This window comes from Elaeis guineensis, chromosome 15 (assembly GCF_000442705.2).
Source record: "Elaeis guineensis isolate ETL-2024a chromosome 15, EG11, whole genome shotgun sequence".
Classification (NCBI taxonomy): Eukaryota; Viridiplantae; Streptophyta; class Magnoliopsida; order Arecales; family Arecaceae; genus Elaeis; species Elaeis guineensis.
The window spans coordinates 52167614-52186028 of NC_026007.2; the positions used below are offsets into that span (position 1 = coordinate 52167614).

Sequence of the window (18415 nt, forward strand, 5' to 3'; positions counted from 1 at the left end):
AAATGGTTCAGACTTGCACATAATGCATAAACTTCTTGGATTGAGTTAGGTGGAATCGGGGATTGTCCAGTATTTAGAATACGGTCTAATTTTTGGGACAGTTCATCTACCTTACTGTGGATATCTATGACGTTTCCAATCTAATAAATTCTACTTTTTTTTTGTTGAAGCATGGGTTGTTCTCTAGAGGTGGCAAACATATGATATAGGAAATTCTCACTAAGTATTTCAAAGAGCTGCCAGGCTTCATCCTCACTCTTTAGCATGAATGTCCCACCACATGATGCATCAACCATTTGTCGGTGTTTCTCCGATAGACCATCATAAAAATACTGACAAAGTTGCCATTTAGGGACAGCATGGTGTGGACATTTACGAATAAGGTCCCTTAACCTTTCCCATATCTCATGAAAAAGTTTACCCTCCAATTGGGAAAAACTAGTGATAGCTTTTCTAATTTGATTTATTTTTCTAATTAGAAAGTACTTCTTGAGAAATTCTCTCTGAAGATGTTCCCAAGTTGAAATGGTTATAGAGTCTAAGGAGTTTAACCAATGCTTGACTTTGTCCTTAAGTGAGAAAGGGAACAGTTTCAACCTTAGGGCATCATCGGAGAAGTTTTGAATTTTTACTGTGGAACAAATTTTAAGAAATTCATCCAAGTGTTTGTATGGGTCTTCGTTACTAAGTCCATAGAATGATGGTAACATTTGAATAATGCTAGACTTAATTTCATATTGGGTAGCTTCTACTGGAGGTGCTTGAATGCATGGAGAGTAGGTATACGAGGATAGAGTGAAATATTCTCTCAATGAGCGTGGAGGATTAGCCTCACCAGGTGCAGCCATGTTTCTAACTCGGATAGTCCTAAGTATCTTTTCTAATTCTTCGTCTAATGGTTGCAAGTCGGATTTTAGTGATCGTCGACCTAACATGCAACTAAAAGGTCTATATAGGACTATCCTAGTCTATTAAGGATTATTATTATTTTTTTATTAAGAGGAGAAGAGAAGAGAGAAAAGATTTCTAAAGAAGAGATCCTAAGAAGTCCTAAAACTAATTGAAGAATTAGTTGTGGTTAGATTTTAATTACAATCAAGTTAGTACGCAGTGGACTCTCTATCCTAAAGTTACTCTAGTTCTAGACAGCTCCTAACTGTAGTTAGCCTTCAAGCCCTCCAAGTCGGAACTTGACCAACCAACTGGCCAGATAAGTGTAAGGTTGGTGGGAGTCCCCTCGTTGCTTTCCTTAGACATTAATTAAATTAGTCAGGTCAGCGAATGGAACCAATTAAAAATCACCTTCCTTCGGGCCCAGTCGTCCTGCAAACCACTTGCCTAGACACCAGCTAGCTAACCAAGTCTAACCTGGTTCAACTCTCAGGGTCACTTGTCCTAATGAGCTCGAAATCCTTAGGGGTTAACATCTAATTAATTTTAGATTAAGGTCTAGCTTATGCAAATATAAGGGAGTGACTTGTGGGCCAAGAAAGGGTGATCAAATCCCCACCTTATCTTAGTTACTGGGTTGCGCCCTTAAAGTTAATTATGGAGATGCAATGTAAAGAAACAAAGTATCCAATCAAGTTAGAAATTTTTATATTTGAGGTTACGCTATTTTAGTTAAGTGTTATGAAATGTCAATGATTTTTTTTTTTTAATTCAACCGTGCCAAGATCTTCGACAACGGTGTCAAAATTTGATGCGTAGTTGTTGATAGCACCAAAAATAACTCTACTCACTACGTAGGTAGGATGAGTCGAGATCGTATCCTCAGGGATCTTGGGCTAAGTTGAGATTGCAAAATAAAAGAAAGAAGCATTGTTTTGATTTAGAAAATAAATTATCTTAAAATTGATGTAATTAGAAAATAAAGAGCTCGGGAGTTTTGAATTAATTTTATACTAGTAGAGTTGTATCTCTTTTTTTTAATTAAATAGATGCGATTAATCTTAAAAAAAATACCTATCTTTCATCGGCACACCCCGTATCCGTAGATCACAGTGCGTCTCCGAAAAGTACTAGGTAAATAATTCTTCTTTCATCGGCACGCCCCGTACCTATAGATCATGGTGCATCTTTGGAAAGTAAAAGTTGTTCCTAATATTAATCTAATAGAAAAGCATAAATAAAAGCATATGAAAGAGAGCAAATAAAGAACTCATGACAATTTAAATAAAAAGCATAATCTTTATTACATATAAAGAAATACAAGAAAGTTTAGAATAATAAATCAACTCTGTGTCGTTACAAAATTTCTTCTCCACTCCCGAGACTGCTAGCCTAGCTGCTCATGGAGTAGTCCCTTTCTCTTCCTCTATGCAAGGCTCTAGAAGGATTTCTGGGATGATCCTCAAATGGGAGTACAAGAACCTTTTTATAGGTGTTAGGAGGGAGGAGTTTTACATGATTTTCAGATGTGGGACTAAAGAAAATACTAAGGACTAAAAGATGGATGGATGAGATGGAAAGATCACAAGCAGATAAAGAAAATACAAATTTTTTCTCTTGAAGTATTTTCAAATATTATATTTTTTTCTTTAATTTTTAGATCCATCTACCGTCCGTTTGTTCGCCATTGTGTCCGCCAGCACAACTCTCCGCGAACCCGCCATGCCGTGCGCCCACGCCCGCACTGCCGCGCACCCGCGCTGCTGCACGTCAGCGAACCTGCCATGCCGCGTGCCTGCGCTACTGCACGTCCGCGAACCTGCCATGCCGTGCGCCCGCACTGCCGTGCGCTCGCGCTCGCGCCCGCGCTGCCGCATGCTCGCGCTCGCTGTTAGGCTTTTTTGATTACAAAAAGAAACTTTTATTTCTTTAAAATGACGCCTATATCTTTTTTGGGTTCTTCGCATAGTATCTTCATTTTCTATAATACCGTATGCGTCTTTCTTTTATTTTAATTTTATTTTAAGTCCAATTTTCTTCAAACTTGAGTCTTTTTGATCTGCAAATCAGATTTTTTGTATCAACAATCACCTTTCCTATAAAATATAAAAAGAAGCATCAAATTTTTAATAAATAAAATAAATTAAATATAATTTTCTATTTTAAATGACTTAAATTAAGTGTTTATCAATTGTGCTAATTATAAATGAATGTGAATTGATCAATAATAAAAGTTATTTGGCCATCTTCATCATAAGGTTATATTTTTTAACGAACTCCTATATTGTGATGAAGTCTTTAGGATTATTTTAATTGATAAAGGAAGATTTATCGTATAATTCTTAAACTGGTTCGCGATCAAATGATATGCTATTATTAGGATGATAGCGATATCAAGTATAGGATCATTGTGTGCTATATGCGTTGGTTGTCCTCATAATCAAATGATGTAGAGATACTGGTATGGCATGCAAGTGAGATGTATGAGTACATCGTCACTGAATGTGACCAACTATGGAGCACTCTGCTGTCAAGAGTAGCTCACGAAGGATACGGTATAAGTATCCCTCTGATCTGAGATCACCATGGTGACTTGCAAGCAACTCACTGTACTTTGATACCGAACTAACTGAGTTTTAAATTCAGTAATGAAAGGTTATTGGGTATAGTCAAGTATTTGTCAAGTCGGTATGTGAGTCAAGATGGGATTGACCCCTTCGAATTAGTAGAACTTGATGTATCAATGTATTTCAATTTAGCCAAACATAAGCTCAGATAATCTATATGATAGATTTGAAAGATTGAAATACAATATGGATGACTTATCTAGGATTGACAATTAAATTCTAAGTTATCCTCAAGCATAAAAATTAAAGGGATAAATTATACGATAACCATACGTCAATAGGTTCTTGAATGTTGCTTCACCATCATTCGACCTATCTGGATGTCGGGTCACCATTGCTGGATGGTTACATCGATTGGTTCAAAAATTTATTTTTGTACTATCAATTTAGGTTCGAACCTATGGGATCACACTCAAAAAAATTTTTTGACTGATCATGTGACTGATCAATGATTGAGAATCATTCAAGGGCTTAATCGTCAATTCGATTGATGATTAACCTTATGCAAAAGTTACAATAAATTTATTCACCAAGTATTAGTAAATTAATAAAAGATTAATTAATAATTAAATTACTAATTAACTTAATTTAATTAAGTAGAGGATTAGATAAAATCTAATTGAATTAGATTCAATTAGGTTTGACCCATTTAGGTTATGAGATGACCTAATTGCTAAGGAAGAATTATCTCTGATTTGATTAAGACTTGATTTAATCAAATTTTAATTTGATTAAGATTTGATTAAGAATTTATGAACCTAATTAGATTGGATTTCATATATTTTATTTGGGCTAAACCAGATGTGATTTGGTTTGGATTCAAATTAGGAATTTAAGAGTCCATATTACATTAGACTCTTCTCCCTTATGCCTTCTACTTTTGATGCCAATTTTCTCCATGCACAAATAGTTTTTGTGTGAGATTTTTATAGGGCAAATAGCTCTTTTCCTTCTCTATCTCACATCCAAATTTTAATAAAATCTGATGTTATATGGTATGTCAAATTTGATTTGAATAGGATATCATATAAGATAAGGTTTGACTTTATCTACAACTCTTGCTGCCACTTGCTTTTTATTCCATTATTTTGTGCAACAAAATAAGGTTTTTCACTATGAAAAATCAGATTAGGATCTATTTTCACATGAAAAAATAAGTCTTGGGGTGTCCCATATTTATTTTGGTCATGAAAATTATGAAGGTGCGATAACTATGGAAGAGTCCAAGATGTCTAGGACTCTTCATCACCATCTCCTTACATGTTGAAATAAAAAGAGTTTTATTTCATTCTTGTGTGTGTAAGACACCAGAGGAAGAGGGCTTCACATGAGGAAGCTTTGGGTCATGGGTTCTTTGTGAAAAAAAAAGAGGAGAGTCCTCTCTCTTAGGTGTGCGCAAAAATCTAGTTTCTAAGATTTTGGTCCTAAGGGTTTGGGAAGAGAGAAAAAATAAGAGAAAAAATAGTTTTTTTCTCCATATTTTTTTAGATCCTCATCTTTTCTAGAAGTCCATCTTCAATCTCTAAAAAAGTTTTAGAGATTTAAAAAAAAAATTTAGATCAGTCAAGAAGAAGATATTAGCACGAGCTAGCACTTCCGAGAAGACCGATCAGATCGGAGCTTTGAGTGGATTTTTCGTAGTGGCCAGATGCATGTGCAGCTTTGAGCAACCAGTAAGAATCATCTTTACCATATCTTCCAGCAGCGACGATCATCAATCCACGCTTAGATATCGAGTTCTGAATTCAGATAGTTATAGATATGATCTACTGCTTACATCCATGCATGCAGATTTTATTTTCAATATTTTTCAGATTTTATATGCAACATATCATGTCATAGATCCTAGAGTAGGTTGATTTGATGATTAGATCATATGCATGTTAGATTAATTTGATTAATCTATTTGCTTTCTACTATAATTTATTTGAAAAATTTTTAAAATACATGGATAAAATCGCCTACGTTTTCCAATAAGTCTTTCCCAATTAAGCTAATTTTTAATGGTAATCACAGAGAGTAGATTCCGACGGTTGCAGCAGCAATTCTTGCTCCGTTGCTAACCCAGAGGGTGGTCTCACCTTCCCTCAGTCCTTTACCTTCTTTAAGACCCTGTATAGAAGTGCACAAATGAGCACTTGAAGCAGAATCTAGAACCCAACTAGAAGAAGAGAAAATCATTAGATTAGTTTTAATTATGAGTAAATCAGATGTACCTTTAGAAAGCCCATCATTCTTTCTATTCTTCATAGTCGTCAGGTATGCCGAACAGTTCCTTCTCTAGTGACCTTCGATATTACAATGGAAATACTTTTTCTTATCATCAGCCTTCTTCGAAACTTATTTTTTGAGCTTGGTCTCATTCTTTTGCTTCTTTACAGGCTTCTTTTTTTTCTTGAAAGAAGACTTTCTCTTAGAGAAAGTCTGCTCCACAGTCAGAACCATACCTCTTGAACCTTTCAAGATGCCTTTAGCTATTACTAATATGTTCAGCAATTCGGCTAAAGTGCTATCAATCATATTCATATCGTAGTTCATAATGAACTATCCATATGAATTAGGAAGAGACTGAAGAATCAGATCCATCTGTAATTTCTTATCCATGTTCATCTTGAGCTTCTGAAGCTCTTCGATATCCTTAATTATTGTCAAACAATGATCATTGACGGACTGTCGATCATGCATTTTTACTCTAAATAATTTTCGAGAGATCTCAAAGTAAGCTGTGTGACTCTGCTCACCATACAACTCTTGCAGATGAGTCAGTATCTCCTTGAGAGTTCTCGTGTCTTTATGCTGTTGTTGAAAATCATTGGACATGAACGCTAGAATGTAACACTTCATCTTATTGTCCTTATCCACCCATTTTTCAAGTGTGGCTTATTGATTAGGGGATGGATGAGCCAATAATATAGGTGCATCCTGATCTAGGACATGAGTTAGTTTCTTAGAACTGAGAATGATTCTCAAATTTTAGAGTCAGTCTTTGTAGTTCGTTTCGATCAACCTATTTGTGTCAAGAATACGGACTAAAGGGTTGGAACTCAACATGATTATTTGCAGAGAGAATAGTTTCTAGTTAGATATTTGTACTTATTAAATATTTATTCTAGAGATTTTAAAAAATAAATAAGACTCTCATTATTTTTTTGAATCTCTCACACTTATCGGATGGAGAAATAAAAATCTATATACAATCAATTTCTAATAGGTACGCGATCTCACTGATTTATACACACCTTACCTAACAGTTATTGATGAGCATAGATGAATGAGTGGACAACATCTTGTCCATTGCTTTACTAAGTAAGATGCAGTGAGTTTTATCTCTAAGTCCTGTGGCCTTACCTAACAGTTATTAGCATATTTTTTAGTTAAGTCTGACCCATCATTCACTAGTGGGCGCAAAACCGTCATTGGGATGCTCACCTAATAGTTATTGGGCCTAACCCTATCTCTATCCCAGGACATCAAATGTCAATAAAGTGATTGTACCTTTTCGATGCAACTGAATCATTATAGCTAGCTGAGAATGACCAACGCCAGGAAGGCACATGCATCTCTACATCGATGGAAGACCTCTAGACTTAATATTTTGTAAGAAGATTTAAGTTTAGATCTCTTCTATATCAGCAGATATGATATCCAACTGATCAAGTTTAGGTCAGCACATTCATATGTCTGATCATCCTAATCAGCATGGGTGAACTCAAGTCAATAAGTAACCTAGTACGAAACTAAATCTCTCAAAAATGATTAGATAAGTTAAGATGAGTGGGGATCCTCCTATTACTTTTTTTAGATACCAACGAATTGATCAGATCAGACAATGGAATCAATTAAATAATCACCATCTAGATACTTACCTTAGATACCAAATTGATCGATTAGAATCGATCTGATTAACCTATTGAAATGGATCCTAACCACTGAGCTAAATTAAGTCTTGAGTTAATCAATACACATCAAAATGTGAATCGATATTGTCAACTATAACTAAAATCGATTTTGAGCCTCTTTGATCTAATCCTAACCAATAATTGATTAGGTTCAATCAATTGCTCAAAATCGACAATGGGTTCTAGCCTGATCTAATCAATTGATCATAATTATAGTTTGATCACTAAATATAATTTGTTTAACCCATACCCACATGCAATAACATAATTTTCAGATTCTAAAAATATTTTTTTAGATTATATTTCATTGCATGCATTAGTGACTTATGATCTTGAAACAGTTTCAGATCTAAACTAAATGTTATATATTATATATATGAAGTTTTAGATCTAAACTATAAACATATATCACATATATATTAATTTTTAGATCTAAAATTAAATTTATATATATCAAATATATGCATAATCAGATCTAAAATAATGAATTAAATTTTTTAAAAATATTTTTTAAAAATTGATTCGCATCAAACTAGGACAACCTTTTAAATATAAGTGGTAAACCCTATACTAGGATAATCTTATACCAGTTCGATGCGAACATTTAATCATTCTCTAATATGAATAAAGATATATCATATACATTAATTTTTAGATCTAAAAGATTGATTTACATATTTAAAAAATAATTCTCAAAATCGATCAATCTTATGTTAGAATAATTTTTTCAATATAGGAGGTAAACCCTATACCAGGACAATCTTATACCAGCATAAAATCAATATTAAATCTCTAAACTTTCAGATCTAACATGAAAATCAAATTATACATGTCTTAAAGAACCTGACTCTCATACCACTATTAGAAAATAGGTAGGGTTAGATGCATACATTTCAAAACATTTTGAAACAGCAGTGAAAACAGATCTAGGTTAAACCCTTTAACCCCACATGCTATAGATCTAATCTACATCTATCTGAGCCCTAGATCTAAAATATGCATATAATCTAAAAATTAAAAATTAAAATTGAGATTGGATCTCAATACTTTATACAGGTTGAAATACATTGCAACCAATGATCTTGGATCTGAAGGTTCTTGAGCCGTACATGTGTCCGATCTCTACAGGTATCCATCGAGATTAATCTTAAATCTTTTTTTTGTTGTAGATCCTTCTTCTCTAAGTAGGATCTCAGTCTTTTGAATCTTTGATCAACCTTTAATCTTTGACTGTGAATTCAACACTTGAACAATAACCTTTCTTCTCGTTCTTAATGTAGAAGCAATCACCCTCACCTTTGGACGTGTGAGAAGATGGAACGCCCAACACTTGGGCATTGGAAAGAGAAGAAGAAGGAGACATAGCATGGAGAAGGAGAGAGAGATCTAAAATCATAAAAATTTAATTTTTAAAAATCTTAAGAGACTATCTCCTTAAATAGGCCTTTTCTTGATTCCAAATCATTATCCATTCAGGCTAAAAAGGTTGGTCTTTATCTCATAAGGTCATTTGCCTTTTAATCTAATTTTTTTTTTTCAAAAAAATCAGATCAAATTGAAAAGATCCTTGCCTTAAAAGTCAAGTGGATGTGGTGCCCTCATCTTATAAGGCAAGATGAGGAGGTGCCATATGATGTTTAAGGTAGGTAGTTGGGGTGCCAACTCTTGACACCCCCTTAGGGTTTTAAGCACACAATAGAGGAGGCGTGGCCCCCCTCTCTCTCTCTCCTTCCACATCCAAACAAAAGAGGGATGGGGCCCTCTTTCCTTCATTCGCCTACTTCAAGAATATGCACCCTTGATCTTTTCAAAAAGAGAGGCATGCGCCTCCTCTTTCTTTCCAATTAATCCTCACCACAAAAGAAAAATCCAGGGAGAAGATAAGAAGATTTTTTTGCCAACTAATTGGCCTAATCTAATCTTTTTGGGCCCACAAATAGGTGCTCAGCTAAATCCAAATCAAAATGAATTTAGATTAGATTCAAGGCTATGGACTTGATCTAATCCTTATCTAATAAGGAATCAAAGTTCAGAGAAGAATTGGATTTAACTATGTGCTAGCATGGTTCTCTTAAATCTAATAGGATTTCACTAAATCTTGATCCAATTAGAACTTCACAAGTCTAATTAGTTAATTCAAGATTAAATCCCTTAATGTGTGATCTCATAGGCTTCATTCTATCTAGTAGTGAGATATACTATGATCTCCATCACAATATCATCAAAACTCCTTTCAATGGATTGGAACAATTCCAACTCTATCCTTTAAAGATCATTGATCATCAAGATGACATCTGATGAGTCCTACAATCCATTAGTGACACCTAGCAGTATGTAGTAGCAATCCAGTAGAATAAAAGTGTGAATTCCTAAGTATACTTATTGTATGATTCAATTTTTCTATCGTTAGTTCTGACTTGATGGAGGTCATGAAAAACTCGTCAGATCCCATCATCAGTCATATGCTAGATTGGCTCGACTCGAGTTTACTTGTGAATTTCATGAAAATTCTTTTTCAGTATTCACACATGCTTTGACTAAAGACTTTCTGAACTCAGTCTCGTGAATCACATAGGACTTCTCTTTTTCTACCAAGACCGATAGATTCCTTTTAGATGCATCTTACTCCTAACAGTGAACCTGAACCTACTGTAGCCAACATATACGGTAAGAATCTGAATGGCTATGGATCAAGAGAATGTGCAGTCAAACTCAATAGCCTTGCTGTGAACAGTCATAACACTACAGATCAAAGGATCACTCACCACTATAGTATCAAGATAACCACTGATGAGTGAGTAGACATCCAAGTGATTTTTCGTATTGATCACGCTCAACGTAAGTTATTCTCTAAGAACCATCCACACTCTCACCTCAGTATTCCTACACTATATATCTGAAACTCATCTACCCATAAGAGAGATGAACAGTGCATCGATCTTAAATGAATTGATCACTATCCTTCGTGATGATCTTTTGATCAGAAGTATTTAGAAACTAACCACTAATAATATATGTCTCAAATTCTCAACACCTTTGAGAATATACAAAATAATCTTTATTAATTTTTAAGACAAATCATGAACATATAAATATGATTGAAATAAAAAGTCCTTTATTAATATTACAAGTATGAAGGTAAGCCCTAGAAATATAAAATGTGTCAGCCAATAATTTGACTTCTAGGACACTCATCTAACAAATCCAAGATAGATCAACATCCCAGTTTGCTATAGTTGTATGAAAATCTGATCATGTGGGGATACCAGAGATTAGTCTGCAAATCAAGAAACCTGGAGATCAATGAGGCCCTAGGGCATGCAAGAGAAGAAGAAAGAGAGAAGAGAGTAAAGACGGCTAGGGTTTTGGGAGAAAGAGCAATTCATTCACTGTGTATTCTTCCTTGACCTAATTATATTTTATAAATATTATACAAAATGGGTCAAGCCCAATGCTCAAGAAAACTCCCAAATGGCTAACCTAATGCGATGCACTCTCTGAGCTCATGTTAATCCATGTCTCACATGCATACATTCCTTTGGACTTAAACCTAGCTTAAATATAAGATTAGCCTCCTTAAGACCTCTCAAACCAAGGCCTTAAGTCCCTAGGATCAAATCCAATCCTAAATCCAAATAGAAGTCTCTTGCAAGCTCTGCCTGTGACACTTAGTCGACTCAACTAGGATTGAGTCGACTAACTTCAGTCACTGAGTCAACTAACATCTAATTTAGTCAGCTCAGTCTTAGACATCCAAAAATTGTACTCTCTGTTTGCCTGTAACATAGTCGACTTAGTCCAGACTTAGTCGACTCACCTGTCATTGAGTTGACTCACTGATGATTGAGTTGACTCAAAAGCATGCCAGACTAAAACTCTGAAACTCTCCATTTCTGTCTGGCCCTCTATCTAAGACATAGTTGACCCATCTCTGGACTGGGTCGACTCACCTTGAACTTAGTCGACCTAATCTCAATCTGAGTCAACTAAGTTACTAACTGCTGTTATTTTTCTGACTTCTTTCTCTTGCTGACCTCCTTATTTTTTTGAGATTTGGAAGCACCACATCAAGTTCTACAATCTCCACCTATGAGCTCCACTCTATCCATCAGTCCCATCAGTGCCATGTATTTGTAGAAGCCATCTTTGGGAAGAAACTTCATGAGTGCATCACCTAGATTCTTTGAAGTGTGCACCTTCACCAGCTCCACTTCACTCTCTCCAGAAGCTCTCTGATCCGATGGTATCTGATGTCTATATGCTTTGTCTTAGCATGGTAGACAGAATTCTGTGTCAGCATCAATGGACTCTGACTGTTACAATGCACCTTAACAGCATCCTGTGCCAAGCTGATCTCTAACAACAGTTCCTTCAGCCATAGTGCCTCCTTTGTCACCTCTGTAACTTTGATGTATAACCTCGATGGTGGATAAGGCTGTAATGGGCTACAAGCATGATCTTCATGAGACTGGACCCCCATTCATATGAAAAACAAAGCCAATCGTAGAATATTTGATGTCCCCATCTCCCTCAAAATCAGCATCTACATGCCCTTCAATCTGCCCCAGAGCTCCTTTGGTTAAGTTGAAACTTCCCTCAGCACCTTTTCGCTATCCAAAGTAGATGCCGACCTCAAATGTACCCACCAAATATCTAAAAATCTCCTTTAGTGCTCTCCAATTTTTATCGGGCCATGCCTTGAACCTGCTAATCTGACTCACTATATGGAAAAGATCTGGCCTACAATATACCATGGCATACATTAAGCTTTTTATCCCTGAGGCATATGGCACTCTCTCCATCTTTTGAGCCTCTACCTCAGTCTGTGGTGACATATCCCTCGAAAGTCTGAAGTGCCCGACAAGTGACAGTACTACCGACTTAGTCTCCTCCATCCCAAATCTTTCAAAAACCTTCTGTGTATAGCCATTCTGAGATAGATGTAGTAGCCCCTTTGCTCTGTCCCGGAGGATTTCCATACCTAAAATTTTTCGTGTAGGCCCCAAATCCTTCATCTCGAACTTCTGAGATAAGGCTGCTTTCAGTTTCTGCACAATCCTCCTACTGCTACATGCTATCAGCATATCATCCACATATAGGAGTAAGTATAGCCTAGACTCATCCTCCAAAGTCTTCGCATAGACACATGGGTCATACTCACACCTAAAAAGTCTAATGCTCCTCACATATGAATCGAAGTATTTGTACCACTGCCTCGATGATTGCTTCAATCCATACAATGACTTCTGTAGCAAACATACCTTCCTTTCTGACCCTGACTTTGTGAATCCCTATGGTTGTTTCATTATATGCTCTCCTTCAAATTCTTATGGAGGAATACTATCTTGATGTCCATCTGCTCTAGCTCCAGATCTCCGAATGGGTATATATCTGATGATTGGAGAGAAGACCTCGTTGAAGTCAATACCTTCCTTCTGGAAGTATCCTTTGGCCACTAGTCTTGCCTTGTACTTGAAACCTCCCTGCTCCGAAGGCCCCTCCTTGTGCTGGAAGATCCACTTGCATCCAATGGATCTCTTCTCTTTTGGCAACTGCATCAACTGCCAAATCTGATTTTTGTGAAGTGACTGCATCTTCTCAGACATTGCCTAAACCCACCTATCTCCATCATGGGTCTCCACTACCTCCTCATAGGTATACGGGTCCCTATTTGCAGTCACCAAGGCATATGAAACAGTCTCCTCAAAGCTGTACCATTCTGGTTGCTGCACATTCCTCTTGGGCTTGTGCAGAGCAACACCAATGTCTATCTTGGATCTAGCTTACTCCTGCTAGACCTCTTGGCTTCTTCCACCCATCTGAGCCCTCTCCACTTGTGGAGACACCTTTGGGGAATGCTCCACTTGAATGTCAAATCCTCCAGATACACCTGCAAAAGGCAAAATAGTATAGGAGGTTAGCTATCCACCACTATCTGGCTAGACCTCCTACTGCTCTTGCTGTTCTTCCATGCCTCCTTGCCTTTGAAAAATTTAGCTCTCATCAAAGACTACATCTCTACTGATGATGGCCTTCTTCTTCAAGGGATCCCACAGTCTGTATCCCTTTATATGCCGTGGATAGCCTAGGAATACCATCTGTGACCTAGCATCCAACTTAGTCCGATCACCAGCAGCGATGTGCACATAGGCTGTGCACCCAAACACCCTAAGATGGTCCAATTCTACCTTCTTCTCAGACCACTTTTCCTCAGGAATACCTCCATCTAGGTTGGTATGAGGTGATTGATTTATCAAGTAGCATGCTGCATCAATTGTATCCACCCAAAAAGCCTTGAAAAGTCCTGCTTGCAGCCTTATGCATCTCACCTTCTCCAGGAGAGTTCAGTTCATCCTTTTAGCCACCCATTTTGTTGTGGAGTTTTCTTCATTGTGAAGTACCTTTAAATACCATACTCCTCATAGAATGCTTGGAACTCCCTACTGGTGAACTCTCCGCCATTATCTGACCTCAAGCACTTGAGACTGCACCGTTTCTCCTTCTCTACCTCGGCCTTCCGCACTTTGAATTTGGAGAAGACTTCTGACTTTTTTCTTGAGAAATAAACTCAGACCTTCCTTGAGAAGTCATCAATCAGTGTCAAAAAATATTTAACCCCATTCCTGACCAAGACAGGTGCTGATCCCCACACATCTGTGTGAACAAGCTCCAGTGGTGCAGCACTCCTAGTCGTACTGATGGCAAACTGAATTTTCTTTTATTTGCCCATCTGGTATGGCTCACAAACCCCTGAAACTCTATTCTCTATTTCTGGAATCAACCCATGCCTGCTCAGCTCTTGCATCCCTTGGTCTCCCATGTGGCCTAGGTGGTAGTGCCACAATCGATGCAAGTTCTGTTGATCCTGTGCCGCAGCTACTGTATCGAAATTTTTGATCACCACTGAACCCTCCAACCTGTAAAGGTTGTTGTCCAGCCTTCTCCCTCTCATCAATACCATGGTCCTATTAAAGATATTCAGTACACCACTCCTAGCATGACTACTAAAGTTGCAGCCATTCTTATCCAAATAGCCAAGTGACACCAAGTTTTTCTTCAATTTTAGGACATGCTTCATATTAGTGAGGGTCCGCACCATCCTATCAAACATTTACACCCAAACTATCCCTATGCCAGCAATCTTGCACGGGTGGTCATCTCTTAGTATCATGCTCCCCTCATTCATCTTCATGTATGTGGTGAACCAAGACCTATTTAGGGTGTAATGATGTGAACAGGCCGAGTCTAATATCCATACCTCTATACCACTCCTGTAACCATCCGATATAATTCAGAGATCATCCTCCACCTCACGATCAGCCACCATACTCAGTGAATCAGATGCTGCAGCTGCTGCCTTTTCTCTTTGCTTCTTCTTTCACAGTGGACAGTCCAGCTTGAAATGATCAAACTTCTGGTACTTGAAGCATTTTACTCCTTTCTTGCCCTTTCAGAACTTTAACCATCCCCTAGACTTGCATCTGTCCCATCTTCTATCTGATCTCTCCCCTACGGCCAAGCCTTCCTGGGGAACACCTTCCTTGATCAACCTCTTCCTTTGCTCATTGGATCGAAGCACCAAGATAATGTCCTCATAATACAAAGTCTCCTTCTCATAAAGCAGTATCGTCACTAAGGGATCAAAAGACTGGGGCAATAAACATAGCAACAGTAATGATCAGTTCTCCTCTTCTAACTTCACCCCAACATTCAGCAACTCATTGCTAATCTGATCGAACCTCTGAATGTGAATGACTATATCCTTATCTTTCTACATCTGAAGACTATAGAGCCGCTTCTTCAACATTAGTTTATTGCCCATATATTTCTCCATGTACAGAGTGTGCAATTTCGACCATAGCCCCTTTAGAGTTTTCTCCTCAAGCATTGAATATAAGGCTGCATCAGCCAAATAGTCCCTAATGCTTGCACAAGCCCGCTTCTTCAGAGACATCCATTATCGATCCGTCATCTCATCCGATCTCTCCTTCAATACTAGATCCAATTCATGCGGGACCAGAAGATCTTCTACTCGCACCTTCCACACGAAAAAACTCTCCTTCCCCTCAAATTTTTCGAAATTAACCTTGATGTTGCTCCCCATGGTTGGATCCACATCACTAACACAGCACAAACCCAAGATAGATCTGAAAAATACCTTGACAGAGGATCGTTGAAGCTTTAGCCTTCGAAGATCTTCTTCCTTCTAGCTCGATTCCTTCCTTCTCCATGAACTAGCGCTCTAATACCAATTGTTATGAAAATCAGATCATGTGGGAATACTAGAGATTAATCTGCAAATCAAGGAACCTAGAGATCGATGATACCCAAGGGCATGCAAGAGAGGAAGAAAGAGAGAAGAGAGTAAAGGCGGCTAAAATTTTGGGAGAAAGAGTAATTCATTCACTGTGTGTTCTTTCTTGACCTAATTACATTATATAAATACTATACAAAATGGGTCAAGCCCAATGCTTAAGAAAACTCTCAAATGGCTAATTTGATGTGATGTACTCCTCGAGCCCATGTACATCTATGTCTCACATAAATACATCTCTTTAGACTTAAACCTAGTCCAAACACAAGATTAGTCCCCTTAAGATCTCTTAAATTAAGATCTTAAGTTTCTAGGATCAAACCCGATCCTAAAACCAAATAGAAGTCTCATGCAAACTCTACCCGTAATACTTAGTCGACTCAATTGAAAATGAGTTGACTACCTTCACTCACTGAGTTGACTAACATCCAACTTAGTCGACTCAGACTCTGACACCTGAAAACTATACTCTCTGTTTGCCTGTGATATAGTTGACTCAATCCAAACTTAGTCAACTCACCTATCACTGAGTCGACTCACTGATGATTGAATCGACTCAAAAGCATGTCAGTCTGAAACTTTGAAACTCTCCATATCTATTTGACCCTCCACTTGAGACATAGTCGATCCACCTCTGGATTAAGTCGACTCACCTTGATCTTAGTTGACCCAGTCTCAATCTGAGTCGATTAAGTTGCTGACTGTTGTTATTTTTCTAGCTTCTTTCTTCAATTGGCCTCCTTATTTTTTTAAGGCTTGGGAGCACCACATCATGTTTTACAATAGGATCCCCAGCCTGTCTTTAATCTCTTGCTTCATTTGTACCTTTATCTTGGGGCTAAAGATAACTGTAGGCTTCTATAAATTTACAAGCTAGCTAGAAGCCTGATAGTAAGCCTCAACAATGGTCGCAAAGCACCTCACATTTTGAACCGAGATCCAACCAATAAGCAGATAGTTATTTACAAAAAATAGGTATGAGGGCAATTGAATCCTAGGGGCAGGCAATAGAACTCCAGCTCCGACCCTTGAATCGTCGCCCATAGAGCACGAGATAGAGCATTAGCACACAAAATAAATAGGTAGGGGGAAAGAGGGCACCCTTAGCGAAGCCCGCCCGCTAAGTGAAAGGTCTGTTGGGGTGCCATTGATCAGGATGGTAGAGCTTGAGATCTCCTCACAATCCATGATCAATTCATCTATCTTGGAAGCCAAACTCATGAAGTGTCTGATGTAGAAAACACCAACTCATTTGGTCATAAGTCCACTCTATGTCCAGCTTGATTGCCATTAGGCTCTGACGAATGGGGGCACATGATAGATCATGCATAAACTTCTGGGTGAGCAAGACATTGTTGGTTATGCAATAGCCACTGACAAAAGTATGTTGCTCCAGACTAATCAGGTGAGAAACAATTAACTTTAGTTGTCTGACCAGGATCCTAATATATACTTTATAGAGAGTGGTACAAAGACTGATTGCTCTAAAGTACCTTGGGATAGATGTATTAGGTCTCTTCAGGATGAGGGTGATCAACATCATCTTCTACTCCTTCAGAATATCTCTGGACTCAAAAATCATCTGTACTACTTCAACCACCTCCGCATCAAATAATAGGCCAGTATCGGTGGAAAAAGAGAGGGGGGAATCTATCTGGCCCTGGGACCTTGTCCTTCCCAAGAGACTAGAGGCCCCTTGCATCTCCTAAGTAGATAGTAGGAAAGTCAGGACCTTATTCTCCTCATTAGAGATGCGGCACATAGGTTGGCATCCTGGAAGGGAGCATCTCTACTCAAAGGAGCGGTCCAGCAAGATCTGAAGAACTAGAGAATCTGTCTCTTGATCTCATTACTATATTCTACCACTTTGCCACCGCTCTCCCTCAATTGCTTGATATGATTGATAGATCGCTGGATCATCATCGACTAATGAAAAAATCTAATGTTCTGATCATCCTTTCTGATCCATTGCATCATGGACTTTTGCCTCCATAGTATCTCCTATTATCTCAGCAAAGAGTGGTGTACGAAGAGCCTATGACAAAGCTCCATTAGATCAGGCTCCAAGAGGCCTCTCTCCTAATCTTCTCACCTTTGGAGCTCCATAATGTCTACCTCCACCCTCTCAATTTGCTTGAAGATATCACCTACCTCAAAGTGGTTCCAATGAGTGAGTATGCGTCTCGCCAACTCAAGCCTCCTAGTCATCCGATATCTCGTGTCATCATGAACCGACATCCTCCAAACCTTCCTAATCAGATCCCATGATCTCAGATAGAAGGTCCAAAATTTTTCAAACCTAAATAGAGCCCTGAGCAAGTGCAAGCTGTTGGTGGCGATGAGAAGCAAGCAACGGTCCGAACTGATCCTCAAAAAGTGCTGAATCTGGTGCCCTAGGAAGTGCTGGAGCTAGTTGGTGGTGACTAGTTCCTGATCAATCCTCTCCTAAACCCTAGCCATCCCTTGCCAGCTGTTGCATTAGGTAAATCTAAATCTAGTGTAACCAAGATCAATTAAGCCCAAGTCACTAATAAACTCTCTAGAATCAATACTATTGGCATACTGACTATTGTCCATCTTTTCATGGGACCCCATAATACAGTTGAAGTCTCCAATAACAAGAGAAGGTAGGCCTTACACCATCATTTTGAAAAATCTTGGATCAAAATACCCTCCGCTCTCTG

At 38.0% G+C, this 18415-nt stretch overlaps 1 non-coding gene across 1 annotated transcript; it reads left to right on the forward strand.

Annotated features, from left to right (window-relative positions):
• Window positions 1-354: 354 nt before the first annotated feature.
• On the forward strand, window positions 355-460 carry LOC140854192 (small nucleolar RNA R71). Its single transcript, XR_012137326.1, has one exon. It is a non-coding gene; the product is annotated as a small nucleolar RNA R71 (small nucleolar RNA).
• The last annotated feature ends 17955 nt before the right edge of the window (window positions 461-18415 follow it).